Genomic DNA, 14567 nt, shown 5'->3' with positions numbered 1-14567 from the left:
TGTGCAGTTCCCATCCTCGAGATTTCAAGACCTAATGCATAAAGCCCTGAGCAATTTGGTCTGACCATAGTGTTGAACAAACTTTGAGCAAAAGCATGGATTAAAGACCCCCTGAGGTACTTGGCAACCTAAATTATCTTATAATCATGTATATCTGAATGTCTTTTAAAGTGCCGATTGAGAACACCAGGACCATTTCCCAGTTACTGCCTTATATGCAAGTGTTCAACTTTTCTGGTTTCATCACTCTAACTCTTTGTTTTCCTTCTTTTTCTTTTTCTTATCTTTTTTATTAAGTTCTAACATGGGAGCCTTGGCCAACTGTATAAAGGAGGACCTCACACCTGGTACCATTGCTTCATAACACCTTCATTTCATGAATCTAAATTGAACCTGAAAAAGAATCAAATCCAAACACAGAAACTAGTGGTATAACACTAGATTGTCATATTGGATAGCGCACTTTTAGTCATTAATCCCCAGGTCAAAATATTCTTTTTTCAAATTTTCCAGACATAACCTGTGTTTAAAATTATGTATCTATGTTTATGTTCTTGAACACAGTTTAAATCAACTATATTGTGCTACATTAGGTAGAAAGACTGAATGATTTGGGAACTTCAGTGACAGCTAGACAGAGTAAATGAATCTGGTATATTTTTCTACATAAGATTATATTTTTCAAAGTAGTTTATTGAGAAACAATGTTATTTGAGATGGCACACAAGTCTAAAGAACACTCTCATGCAACTTTTCTGAACTTTAGAAAGCATTCCAAAATACACACAGCATTTGAATTTGATTTGCTGTAATCAGATAAGTCTCGAAGAGTCAACTGATTCATAAAGTATCTGATTGTTCAGAGGAATTTATAAACAGAGATTTCTTTCCCTGAAGAATGATACTTCAATATGAGAGACCTCCTTTCCAACTTCAAGCAATGTAACATTGTGCTATGCTGTGTTCTTACTGTGAACTCAAAGCCAACAATATTTACTCAAGCTGCAAGGCACACATTGTAATTTATTGCTTAAGTGATTTAGCAATGTGTTTATATCCTGTCTTTGTCTAGTTTAGTAGGTACAAGAACACTTAGTAATTATTGCTATTTAAAGATTAGTAGCTGATGGATGATGATAGTATTTTAGTAAATTGCTTCTTTACAGTAGAGTGATGGTGTTGGTTTTTTCATTCCTTGGCAATATAGGATTTCTTCACGCTGGAAATGTGGACTGTATTAACTGTTCTGGAAAGATTGTAGCTGCACCAATGTGGGTATGGAAGCAGTTATATTTATCAGATGATGATTAATGCAGTCATAGCTATTTCCATAAAGGATATACTATTTATAAGTCACTTCTGTATCAGTGGAACTGCACCGATTGTACATTTGCATCCAAGTTATTCTTGTTAATGCTGGGATCTGAGTTCATAAGATAATTCAGGTTGGAAGGGACCTCAAGAGGCTTCTGGCTCAACCTCAAGCTCGAAGCAGAGCCAGCTCTAAGGTTGCTTAAAGCTTAGTCTAGTTGAATCTTGAAAATTTCCAAGGATGGAGACAGCACTTAACTCTCTGGGCAACATGTTCCACTGTATGACAGTCTTATCACCTACTTATGTAAACATTTTCTCTAACTCTTCTCCTTCATCCCCTCGCCGTGGTCTGAATTTCCTTCCTTCTTTCCTTCCTTCCTTCCCTCCTTCCTCGCTCCCTCCCTCCGCTTTTCATCACTTTTCATGGTACTTACCTTTCCTCTGTTTTTTTGCAAGTTTCTTGTAATTACTTTCTCCTGATAACCTGTCATTGCTACATCCTCATCAATCTTTCTGTGTATATAATGATAACAACATAACCATACTTCTTCTATCTATCAGACATAGTACCTATTTTGACTTTCAAATTATTGTGTTCATTTAAAAATCTGTCACTCTTGTGGAAATTTGAAGACATAGAATTGTGAATACTTCTCAACACTGAAATTATTTTTTTTTACTTTGTGTTCTTTTGCATAGATTTTTGAGATTTTAATCTTCATGGCAAATCTTGTCCGAAGAAGTACCTGAAATAATACTGAAATAATACTGCAAACTTTCCCTAACCATGTATGGGCTGCATTCCAATTTTAAAAACTTTAAATAAGGAAAGCAGCTCCACTTCACAGCTATAGACAACCCAGGGTCCTGTGATACTCACAGTCAGGTTTACTCCTTTATCATGAACGCATAATATTCTAGTGACACTCCGACCCATCAAAATGGGATAAATCAAATATATCATTAGATTATTTTTTCTACAGTATCCTTTTTTTCCGATATTTTTACTGCTAACCTTTTCGTATTTCCTTTGCAGAGATTTTTCAAGTGAAATACCAGGATAAACATTGCTTAACTGAGGAGGACTTGCATCTCACTGCAACAGGATAGATGTTTCTAAAATATGACAGACTGTTTCAAACAGTAATGTGAGAATTAAGTTTAACACTATCAGAGCCCAAGCACCGTGATTTTGTCATCTCTTGCAAGTGGTTTTGGCAAATTTTCAGCCTGGATCATCAACCATGCTTCCAGGGAACACACAGTCATGTTTCTGGAGATATTACAAGCAAGAATGGATTTGGTTTCCATGTCAAGGTTTTGGTAGTGAGTGACTACAGGAGTTACTTCCATGAAAAGCTGCCAGGAGTTTCCCCATGTCCAACAGAGGCAATGCCAGATGGCTTCAAGACAGACTTCGCACTGACCAAGGCTGAGGCCATCACTGAAGGTGGTAGCACCTCTGGGATAACACATTTTAGAAGGGGAAAATTTGCTGCAGAACAGCAGATGGAGTAAGAGCATGAGAGCAACCACCCTGCAGACACCAAGGTCAATGAAGAAGGAGGAGGAGGAAGTGGTCCAGGCGCTGGAGTAGAGGTTTATCCCCCTGGAGCCTATGGTGAAGACCATGGTGAGACAGGATGTCCCCCTGCAGCCCATGGAGGTCCATGATGAAGCAGGGGGAGACCAAGGGAGGTTGTGACCCCATGAGAATGACCCACGCTGGAACAGTTCATGAAGAACTGCAGCCCATAGGAAGGATCCATGTTGGAGAAGTTCCCGAAGTACTGTCTTCTGTGAATGGGACCTTGCATTGGAGCAGGGGAAGAGTGTGAGGAGTCCTTCCCCTGAGGAAGAAGGAGCAGCAGAGACATGTGAAGAACTGACTGCAGCCCCCATTCCCCATCCGCCTGCATCACTAGGGGAGGGGGGAAGACAGAGAAAATGAGGAGTAAAGAAGGAGAGGCAGGGGGAAGTGTATTAAGATTTGTTCTAGTTTCTCTTTATCCTACTCTGACTTTTGACTGGTAATAAATTAAAATAATTTCCTCAAGTTGAGTCTGTTTAGTCTGTGACAGTAATTGGAGAATAATCACTCCCTGCTCTTATCTCAACCTATGAACATTCCAACACATTTTCTCTTCCCTACCCAGTTGAGTGCAGAGCAATAACATGGTTTGGCATCCAGACAAGGTCAGCCACCACACAAGTGATTCATTTTCAACTGATATTTTGAAAGCTGCCATCTTATTTTAAAGGGTTGGAGCATCTTTCTAGTCTTATGGACATGATCAGATCTTGCCTGCTGTCTTCAAACTCAAAGTGACCCTGAAACTGCTTGTCAATGTTAATACTGACATCACTAAGAATCTTGGGTTATCAGAAAAGAGACTAATGTGTATTTCTTCCACCTTCTTTATAGTATGGAAGGGCCATGAAGAATTATTTTTCTGATCAGTGATGTTTCTTGCATTCCTTCAGCTGTGGTGCATATGCCATTCAGATTAATGTGGGATGTGCTCATGCAGTGAGTATGTCTTAGTTTCTGATTCTTATTTTAATCTCTTGCTCTACTCCTTTTGCTTCTTTTTTTTTTCACAAAATAACATTTCTGGAAGCTTGTCTTCGTTTAAAATCCCTAATCTATCAAACATAATTGCAAAACTAATTTTTAGAATTTTGAGTATTACTCAAAGCTCTGCGCTAGTCTTACTAGGGCTTTTACTTGTTTCCAAGTAATTTTGTAGGTCTTCCTTTTCCTTAGTGCAAAAATTCACTAAGTTGCTCAAAAATATTTTCTGTCATTCCTTTCAGAGTAGCAAGACTTCTAAAATACAGGGTTGTGTTCACAACAATCTTTAAATTCTCATGGTTTCTTTGTCTATGAAGAATTATGCAAATTATAATGATAAAATTTCTTTAAAATCATATGATAATATTAAATAAAACAAAACAAGATTTCTGCAGATATAATTTCATTCTGTAGCTACAAATACGTGTGTATGTATTGTGCATGTGCACACATGCCCACTTGCATACATGTGGGAATCAAAGAAACTAACACGATCCCAGTTGGAGGCAGAATCTGGAATCTTTCACTGGACATACCGGCTGATATTTTAAGCGTCTGGGGTCTACATATTCATAGGGGGGGCCGAGCTATTACAAACAGGGCATTTTACAAGGATGAGGTAAGGGAAAAACCCAAGTTACACCTTTTTGGTTTAGCACTTACATTATGGGGAAAACCCGATTATTTTAGGATTACATTCTTGGGGATTTACATGGGGGAGAGATATCCAATGTTTACAGAATATACAGGATGCACAGGATACACAGAATACACAGGGAGGGAGAGAGCAGCAATAGGTCTTATGTAGAGGCGTGATAAAATCAGAGTAGTCTCTCTGGGTCTGGGCAGAACATTCCAAAACAGTGATATCTTGTATGGTCCTCAGACTGAGGTTTTCTCCCCAGCTTTCATAACCCAAGGCCTTTTGCTGACACCTCTCAGACTCCTTTCTGCAGATATTTGATTTTGGGATCCTACACATACAGGTGTGCACATAAAATGCATGGAGAGAGGTCAGAGCTTCTGCTAAACTGATCAGCTCTGCCTGGGGACCTTACAATATCTGTGGAAGCATCCTGTTTATAAAACACTAATAAATGAAATTTTCTGCTGGCTGAATATCAAAAATACACTTAATTACATTGACACTAGGAAGGTTACTCCAGTGTAAACCATCAGGGAATGTGACTCAAATTCACATTTCAACATAATTTCTATTTGACATTTCTAATGTGCAGGTAATATTTCAGGTCCAACTAGTTTAATCAGGTCTTTCATAGGAACTGTCAATACAATATGTCACCCTAAACATGTTTTATATTAAAAAGCAATATGTTTTCTTATTTTAATGCAGCACGTAGGCACCCTTCTCCTACACTCATGAGCGAGTAACTCCTGTTACATTCAGCAGAAGTTATTTAACTCCTGAAAGTGAAAAACAGGATTCTCTCTATCTGTTTCAGCCCTCAAAACTGAGTTCAAGTTTGCTATTGGTAGTAAAGGTCAATAGAGAGTGTGTCAGAGGACAAAAAGGACTTGCACTTTCCTAGTTAGGAACATAGTAAGTACTACAAATATAGAATTCATTAGTGCCACCTATTTGTGAGATGCTGAAACTGCTGATAATCCCTGCAAAACGCTATCCAGTTAATAGGAAAATATGTTATGTCTACCTCTGCCAACTCAGGTGAAAGAGCAAGACATATAGGGTAGATCTCAAAAGGATGTGCCCTATGAAGGAATTTCTTACAATTCTATGCTGTTCAAAATACAACACATATATCTGTATGTACAATATACACCAATGAAAGTGGAAATTATATTTATTTGTGCAATTTAAATAGTATATATTTATATAAGTATATAAGATTTCCACTTGCAGCTTTAGATACATTTCTTCAATTACAGAAACTCCTGTGCAAGAAAGCCAAAGACTGGACAAGGAACTGAAGTTATGGTGATGTATTAATTTACAAAAAGTAAGGAAAGATATACTAGAGAATAAATTGGAAAAATGGTTTCAAAAAGAAATATTTTTTCGTCTTTGCCAGTTATCCAATACTGTATAAGATGAGGAAGGATTAGGCAAAATGTGATGAATAAAACAAATCCAAGAAAAATCCTTGGAATATTATTAATGTCTTTGTCTCACCCTGTTGAAGCAGTGGATGCTACTGGTACTGATGGGTATTTTCTGTTTTGCTGGTTAAAGTCAAACTTTCTGGAGAGGTTTTTTGCTTAAGTTATCCTCATTTCATTCTGAAATTAGACACTGTATTCTTCAGATTTCTAAAGAGAGCTACAGTTTGAGTGACAAGAGGGAGGTTTATCATTAATACAGGGTAAATTCATGTTGACATATGGCTTTAAACTTCAGAGGGATGTCTGTAGCCTGAGGTATAATAGCTGGAAGCATACTTGTTATACAATTATTTGTAGGTATAATATTTTCTAAATATGTTTGCCTGACTGAAAACAGGCATAGATTTTTCAGAAAACAGATAAACAAAGGGTAGATTATCAAAATATTGTTCATTATCAGTTAATTCCTTTGTTGTCATTGACTTCCTTATGAGAATGGCAGTTTAATTTGAAAACATGTACAGGCATGTGTTACAAAATTCCTCTGGCTGACAATATGCGTGCGTTGGCACAAGAAGTATAAAAATAAATGACTATGCAAAAAGAGATGAGGTTTTTTGGAGGAGAAAAAAAAGGCAATGAAAAATTATCTATAATTTCAAGCCCCTTTCCTTTCAGTCAAATGATTCCTGTAATACAGTTTGAACAGAGCAGCACAGATTTCTGAATCCATGTAGAAAATTGTTCGCAGTTCACATGTTGTTTCCAAGACAAAGAAAATACCCTGTACAAGGAAACTGAAACAGATAGTTTTAAAAAAACATTGAGAACTTGGAAAGTATTCTATCAGTTCTGCTAACTTTGCCATATTCATGACATTAGACTGTTAATAAATAAAAATGTCAACAGTATTTTAAAAATACTTGAAATTCAGACATATAAACAAAACCAAATAAATTTGAGATATATGAGTTTGTTTTGATTTTTCTGCCATAAATATTGTGTTTACTATAAGCTTCAAGGCCAGGCTGGGTGGGGCTCTGAGCAACCTGGGCTAGTAGGAGGTCTCTCTGCCCATGGAAGAGGTTTGGAACTAGGTGGTATTTGAGGTTCCTTTCAACCCAAACCATTCTATGACTATGGTTCTATAAACTTGCATAACCACACCTCAGTAGAGATATTAAAAACTGCTCATGCATGTTTCCTTCACGTATCTGTACATGTCTCTCAAATATATCTTTTTATTCAGTCATTTTACTGTCTTTACAAATATGTTTGACTCAGTGGCTTATTATTTCAAGTATAAGTTGTATGTTTTAATTTCATTGGCTGCAGTCATGTTATTTTAGATCCATGACTGGGTGAGTATGATATCTGATCTAAGACTCAAAATCCTGACTAAAAAACAGGATAAGGCTTTTTTAATAGTCTGTGAATAACCTTGTAACTAAGTTCAGTCAGATGACTGTCTGAGGAAAACAAACAGAAAATGACAGTAAATATACCAGAACAAATTAATTGTAAAGAATCTTATGATGATCCAGAAAATATTACTCAAACTTAAAATTCATCAATTCAGCATACAATGAGAAAGTAAACATTGACAGTCCCACAAGACTGTAAAAGTAGAATGTTGCAGGTGGTTCTGTATGGTAACAATAATGCCAAGGTATTTGAAAGGAGAAATTTAAATCACAGTATCCTAAAACTTATGTAGGATGTAACTTACTGGAGATAAAAAGTCTAAGTCAGAAATTAGACAAAAATTGATTTTTTTTCAGTTTCTTCTATGTATGCTTGAGGTTTAATAATATAATCAAAATGTGATTCTATTTCTCAAGACCCCTGACTCATTCAATGCGTGGGTTTGGTGATCATTTGGGAACAGCTGTTCAAGATTTTGTTTCTTTTCTTTGTAGCTACGCGATTCCATGTTTTATCATGACGTACTAATCAAGTCCTATTTTGAAGACAAGATGCATACTCATGGTTTCAAAATACTATTCTAGTTTTCAAAAGTGTTTTCCACCTCCAAAGCTCATCAGAAATAATTTTAAATATTCATGTCCATTATTTAAATGTCCTTTAAATACCAACAAATTATTCATATATTTTTATATGTATTTAGATATTTATGGGCCTTAGTATGCATTCAACCTCTAATGAGGTATACATCAGTAAGAATGTTAGATTTTTTGTTATTCTGTTTTCTTGGCTTTAGTTGATTGGTTATGTGAGAAAAAAAATTGTCAACAGATCATTTTTTTTTGAAAACGGATTTTATATTTTTCTTTTTTTCAGATAGAAGGTCAACACAATGAAGATGTTGAAAAGCTCTTGTCCCTAAAATCCTTTAAAGAACACATTGACATTTCTGAAAAAATTAACTTGTTAACACATTACTATAAGTATTGTAGCATTATTTTAATCATCAAACACTTAGGTACTCTCAGCTGTAAAGAAATAATAGTAAATGGGTCACAAACAGGAACCATATTATTTAAGAATCCAGTACCTAGCATGGGATAAGAATTTGTCTGTTCCAGTACAAAAAGAAGACTGATGAGGTATAAGATCCTTTTGAATTCTCTCATAATTATCTTACTGCTTCTTAGGATCTCTTTCACTCTTACAGGGTATACTTATCAGAAATTCCAAAGATCACTAAAATTATCTCAATAGTTTTTATTAGTATTATTGGCACTCTAATGAATAAAGAGCCTGTTGCATAAATTTTTTCACCGTGTTCTGTGATCCACTGAGATACCTCAATTCAGACTAATCCCTACTTGAATTGCCTCTGAAGATCAAAATGTACAGTGTGGTTGTGGTAATTCATGAGTGTCACAGCTCCATCTGAATCATCCCTCCAGCCTGAAATAACAATTGCAGATGTATTTTCCAATGAGTTGTATGTGTCCAACATTTACAGATGTATTTTTACAAAGAATGAAGAGCTGCATAAACCTGATGTTCCAATGGAGTTCCTACATCTGATGTAGATGCAGAAAAATATTAATTCTGTATTTTTGAAACTTGAAATGCACTGACATAATCTTATTTATTTATTTACTTACTCATGTGCATTTACATAAAGCTGTAATCTGACAATCCACTTGTTTTCCTTGCAGCCCTTTTTGAAACAGACAGTTATGTAATGAAAATTTTTTGTTCTTTTGAGAAGCTGCTCAGCTTCAGAGCAGAATGCACTTCCCTTTCCTAGTTTCTTTCTAAGTTGATTAAACAGTTTTTAGAGTTCTGGTCTGCTCTGAGAACCTCTACGAAAAAAAATGCCATGTAGCTGTCAGTTATTATTTGTTTCAAATTAATTGATGTTGTATTTATCTTGTATTTAAAATTCAATATATGTTTTTTATTACTTTACCCTAGGGAATAAAGCATAGCATGGACCAATATCAATATAATAAAGTCAATTACATGTGTTATTTTAAGACTCAGAAGTGCTATAATCAAATTGCAGATATAAAGATGAAGTTACAAGAGAGGCCATTATACTGTTATATTTCCTGCTACAAATATTACAGAGCAGTTCAAGATTTGCTGAAACAAACTGAATACACTCCTACTTGACAAGGGTAAAGCTCTTCCACATACAGTCAAACCCACACTTCTTTCCAGCATGATAAGTTTCACAGAAACTAGAAATCCTCTGCAAATAAAGGTATCTTTGTTCCATGTTGCTTGTCTTTTTGCCAGTATGTTTTACTAAGTCAAGGTTTCAGGCTGAATACTAGGAATAGTAAGGTACAGGAGGATGATACCACAGTGCCTATGAACTCTGTGATGTATCTTTTGCATGAATGCACCACTATAATCCTTAACTTCAGGCAAGTCTGTAGAAAGGTGATAGCAGAACACATATTGTTATTTTGTACACAGAATTCTGTGATTCATTCCAGTCTGGTATGTTCTGCCAAGTCCTCTCTCAATAAATAGTTGGTCACTATATATGCTGTTTAGGTGACAGATGATATAAAAATTGACTTCTTACCAGTTAGACATTCATGAATAAATCACCTACTCATGCAAACTTCAAAGAAAGAAGGTGTCTAATCTGTGATTTAATCTGCTGCCAATCTTGCAGAAAAATCTTTGCGATGTCACACACTAAAGCAGAAACTTCAAAGAAATGCTGATTGCCAAGAACTGCAAAAGAGGTTTTTTCTTTCTATGCTTTGAGTTCTAGAAATAAAAGCCAGGGGGTTTTTTGGTTTTTGTTTTTTGTCCTTCAGATAAAGTCAGGATTTTGGTATCTAAACACAAACTTTCTGTATTCATCTGAAGCAATAAGGTACATGTAAAGAAGCCTGTGCCCAAGCGGGGTTCGTCACATGGGGAAGTCTGCTAAATTTTTCTAAGAGGGGACCAGATATAGAGTTAGACACAAAGTGATATCTTTGGCACCAAAGTAGTCTGGGGTGTTGGAAAGAAGTGAAAAAAACTCAGCAATTTTTTTGGTACTAGGAAGTCTTAGTTAGAGCAGTTGCATCCTGATTTGTTCAACTGTAGAGCTTTAAGATCACCTTGATAAGCTAGAATTACATAAATTACATAGGCACTGGAACTACAGTGCTTACCTAGATCTTCTGAGTATGGTCACATCTTTAAAAAAGACCTGTGCAGATTTGCTACAAAGATTTCATTTGGTTGCTAGATACCTACAGGCAAAGTTTTTCATATGATGGTTCTACAGACCACCTTCAGTCACGGTACAGCAGAGGTCAAAAAACTTTTGACTTTCATATTTATTAGTGATAAATATAATCTGGGAAATTCTAGTAGATTTAAAAGACATTAAGTAGTAAATACAAAATATGTCTCACTCTCTTAGGATCCCTTTTTTTCCAATTTGGAAATCAAATGACAAGTGCTAACCAAAAGGTTATCTCTCAAATTATGGTGACCGTGAAAGAAAACATATCAGATTGAAGCATAGTACATTTTCTGCTGCTTGAAAGATGTTTGAAAGGGATGATCCTTTTTTTAAATTATGAACTCATGTAAGATGTCATCAACAGCATAATATCACAGGATATTTGAAGAGTCTGAAATACATGCAGAAAATGTACAACAATTAGGTATAAAGTTTCTGTTGTGCCTAGGAACAAACATGATTTGATTTGTTGCCTGAGCAAGACTCAGAGAGAGTGTGTAGCAGCAGTAAAAGAACATCTAAAACATTAAAAGCAAATCTATTCAGTGAGAGGTTTATAAAGGCAAGAATTGCCAGGTCACTTTCTTCAAGACAGTGACCCTAAATACAAGCTGATTTTGGCCTACGTATAGGAAAGCATAGAACATTTTTAGAATGAAGTACAGTAAGGAATGTATGTGTAATAAATATTGAAAAACTTGATATTCAGTTTAGGTAACTGAAGAGACTAGTTTATGTCAATTGAAGTTCAAACATGAGACTCAAAATAAGTTTATTTGATGCCCCAAGTGAAATGCCCCACAGAATACTCACTTTACATGATTTTCACTTAAATGGTGAAGGAAATTCATCCCTAAGTTAGAGTTCAGATTTTACCAGTGTATCTCTTTTATTTTCAGTAAAAATCAGAGTCTGCTATTTTTTTCAGGATCATAGAAGCACCATTTCCTTTCTACCTCAGGTTGGAATGATCCTATTCAAACTGACTATAAAAAAATGGAACTGTTTCCATTAGTTATAACAGGTATTTGCAAAAATATCTTCATGATTTTGCTTCTTGTTTCTAGTGCAGAAGAAAAGATATGTAGAAAGAAGAAAATTAATAAAGTGGTTTTACATTGAATTTCGTTTTGTGAATCCATGCTGAAATACCTGTGATATTAACCAGTCCAAAAGTCCGTATTATTCCATAATAGCTTTTATGTTAACACTCAGCTTGCTTCTGCAGCATGATGTCAATCTGATATCTTATTGTAAAACTGAATGAAAAAAAATGTCAATGAAAAAAAAAGGCATAAAGCTTTTTATATCCGAAACTTTTCAAAACGTTATTTGAATTTGTGATCTTTTTTCTGACATGCTGGAGGGCAATACTATAGAGAAAATATTTACAGAGTTTAGTCTTTGGTCTTTAGAAATCTTGCATAAGTGTTTTAGACCTTGGAGCTAAATGTGAACTTGTTGGAAATTCTCTTTGCAAAGTTGATGATATTTATGCTAAAAAGTTGAAGCTTTGCATGACATTCAAAAGGTGTTTCAACAAAGCAGTAAAATTTAAGAAATAAAGAGAAGGATGAAATATATGTTCTCTTTAATAACACAGATCAAATCTGCACAAATCTGCATGAATCAAACTTAGATGTTGTTGGAGGACTTAGCAGTTATTCATCCTATTTTTTAGCATGTAAACATTAAGACTAGTACTCTAAGCAACAGAATATTTATTTCTCACTGATTAAGACTTCATATGTTTGGAAGTAATCTATTTTTTAAAAAAATTGACATCATTTTTGTGTAGATAATGGAATATGTATTTGAAATGCAAACAGATTTACTGTGAAGATCTTCATCATTTGCAATATGAAAATAGTGAGTACAGAGGGATGTGTATTTGAAGACTGTAATTGCAGTCAGAGCAGCCTGCATGGCTCTCATTGGTATTCCTGTCTACAACTATATCTTTGATGCATTCTGTGTATATTGTATATATGCAGGCTGACTTATGTAGGCTGCCCATTCCTCTCTGAGTGTCTTCAAGGTATCTTTAATCTTTGACCTCAGAGACAGACAGTTGGTCAAGACTGGATCTTGGCTAAATTTTTATTTTATGAAACAGTAAAATATGTCAGCTTGCAACACAGGCCAGTAGCTCCTTGGGGCTAGGAGAAACAGGGTTTCCCCAGGGATGTCAGGTCAGGTTCTGGCAGCCAGGACTCATCCCACCACACCAGCCAGCTCCAGGACAGCTGTGGGGGCAGCTGGGAGCATCCCCAGCCTTGGGCATCAGGCAACTCCCTGGGGTCAATGACAGACTGAGACCAGGCAGGATGTCAGCCCTGATGTTGGGCCTGGCTTGCTGGTAGATAATACACTATCATATCATCACAAATATCTAGCAAATATCTTTAGACAGGAAAAAAGCGGAGTCAAGAGCTGACAGTCCATCTTGAGTGCTTTTTTTCAGAGTGGTATAGACAGAGACACTGTGCTCACTGATGCTGCTAAACTCTGGCTGTGCCCTCAATGACATTAGTCATTCAATATCTTTCTGTCAAACCAAATTGGTTTAAGGGAAGTGAAAGATTATGTGGGCAAAGAGAAGAGGGAAAAATCAGAATATTTTAAAATTGCACATAAGAGAATTGGGAAAAAAAAAAATCCCTCCCAAACTGCTGAACTGAAATTTATAGGCTAAAACTAAAACGTCTCATGGTGGTGTCTGCTCTCCTAAAGAGTGCATTCCCCGTGACAGTCATGTCAATGGTGCATAGGAAACTGTCAGAGGTTTTCCATCTTCACATTTGTAACCTGGATGAAATTCTCAGAGGGATAGCCAGGAACTTTTACTATTTTGAAATATATACAGTCAAAATGCTAGTGGCATGTTCCATGGATCCTGGTCAGAATCAGCTTAGAAAAAACATAAATGGACATCATCAAAATTCTAGACTGACAGTAGCTTCCATGGAATTAAAGTATTTTGTAAATTGCTGATTAAATGTAATGGGCAGCAGCATGCTTAAGTACATGAAATATTCTTTTCCATAAGATTTTTTATTCTCTGTGAGAGTTACATTATCGATGTTGACCAACATTAATTTAACTGGAATAAAAGTTATTAATTTTTTAATACAAAATTGTGAGGATTTTCCATTAGTGTTTTAATGAGAAGTGACACAAATCACACAGTTTAGGGATTCTCAGGAAGAGGTCCTGGGTTTATTTCTGTCCTCTGAAAGAAAAGAAACTAAAACCATAAGAGTGATTGGGTCTCTAGGTTAATCTAGGTTAATCTCACAGATTAATTTATGGTGGGAACTTTAGACTGTATTTCACAGATTTGGAATAACTAAAAACCAATTAACATTAGAGGACAACTTCCTCTTCTTTCCCTCAAAGAATAAGCGAAGCATATTTACCAAAGTCAATAGCTGAAGTCATCATACGTAACTGAGTTTATAGCCAAAGGTAAAATTTACACCAATAAAACTGCCTGGTAGAAATTAAACTCCCTATTTTCCTCACATCATAGTAATAATCTTTGCTCATATTACTATTCTTAGCCTGTTTTCTGTGACTTAGAACTTTTAGCTTTGCTTTATGCCTGGTTTTTTGTCTTAAGTTTGAATTATCATTCTACTCTCAAGAAAATTTATATTAAAAATAAAAAACATACCATGAAATATTTGTAGGTAGAACTTTCAGATTTTCTTTCTGTGTATTTTGTGGACTTACCTCTGTTGTTTAATTCTTGTGGTTTTTTTTTTCCCAGAACCCTTCTCACAAACTGAAATCTAAAGTTTCCTTTCAGATCTGTCTGTACAATACTTTCCAGATTAGTATCAAAATATGCCAAAAGTCTCACCCTTTTCTCTCCCAGAAGAGTGTAGGAATTGCTAAATCTTATGTTGAATTATAGTT

This window comes from Manacus vitellinus, unplaced genomic scaffold, assembly GCF_001715985.3.
Source record: "Manacus vitellinus isolate BGI_N305 unplaced genomic scaffold, ASM171598v3 scaffold_11_pilon, whole genome shotgun sequence".
NCBI classification, from domain to species: domain Eukaryota; kingdom Metazoa; phylum Chordata; class Aves; order Passeriformes; family Pipridae; genus Manacus; species Manacus vitellinus.
This window is presented reverse-complemented; position numbering follows the sequence as displayed.